The sequence below is a fragment of the Gossypium hirsutum genome, chromosome A03 (genome assembly GCF_007990345.1).
Source record: "Gossypium hirsutum isolate 1008001.06 chromosome A03, Gossypium_hirsutum_v2.1, whole genome shotgun sequence".
Taxonomy (NCBI): Eukaryota; Viridiplantae; Streptophyta; class Magnoliopsida; order Malvales; family Malvaceae; genus Gossypium; species Gossypium hirsutum.
In genome coordinates this window covers 13,695,775-13,696,625 of record NC_053426.1, presented here as the reverse complement: position 1 = coordinate 13,696,625, position 851 = coordinate 13,695,775, and the positions used below count along the sequence as shown (strand labels likewise).

Sequence of the window (851 nt, the reverse complement as noted above, 5' to 3'; positions counted from 1 at the left end):
TTCTGAATTGGTTGATCCACCTCCACTTGCTTCGCACTGCATTATTGGGTGAACCTGTGAAGAACCAAGAAAATAGTCAATTTTTCTATTCGAAAGTTCTACCTGATTAGAGAGTATGGTGACCGAATCAAAGTTAAAAATGTCGGCTGTTTTCTTTGGCTTTGTCCTCTGACTTGTCACTGATAATTATTTGGTGACATCTCTTCTATAAATTCATAAGGATCCTCAGGTGTGTTATTATTGATAGTTCCACCAACAGCTGCGTCAATCATCTGTCTAGTCGAAGGATTCAAGCCATTGTGAAATGTTTGAACCTGTAGCCAGAATGGTAACCCATGGTGAGGGCATCTTCTCAAAAGGTCCTTCTATCTCTCCCATGCATCGTAGAGTGTTTCTAAATCCATCTGCACAAAAGAAGAAATATCATTACGTAATTTAGCCGTTTTAGCTGGCAGAAAATATTTTAATAAAAACTTTTTGGTCATTTGTTCCCAAGTGGTGATTGACCCTCGTGGTAATGAGTTCAATCACTGTTTAGCTTTGTCCCTCAATGAAAAAGGGAATAACCGAAGGGGAATGGCATCATCAGAAACGCCATTAATTTTAAAAATGTCACAAAGTTCCAAAAAATTTGCCAAGTGAGCGTTGGGATCCTCGTCCTGTAAACCATCAAACTGAACAAATTGTTGTATCATTTGAATTGTGATAGGTTTCAGTTCAAAATTATTTGCAGCGACAGCTGGCCTAACTATGCTTGATTCAGTTCTTGTTAAAGAAGGTTTAGCATAATCATACATAGTACGCGAAGTAGGATTCTGATTAGCAGTAATCGCAAGAGGTAGTGGATTTTC

At 38.3% G+C, this 851-nt stretch overlaps 1 non-coding gene across 1 annotated transcript; it reads left to right on the top strand.

The window, feature by feature from the left end:
- Positions 1-330: 330 nt before the first annotated feature.
- LOC121226191 (small nucleolar RNA R71) lies at positions 331-437 on the top strand. Its single transcript, XR_005924055.1, has one exon. It is a non-coding gene; the product is annotated as a small nucleolar RNA R71 (small nucleolar RNA).
- The last annotated feature ends 414 nt before the right edge of the window (positions 438-851 follow it).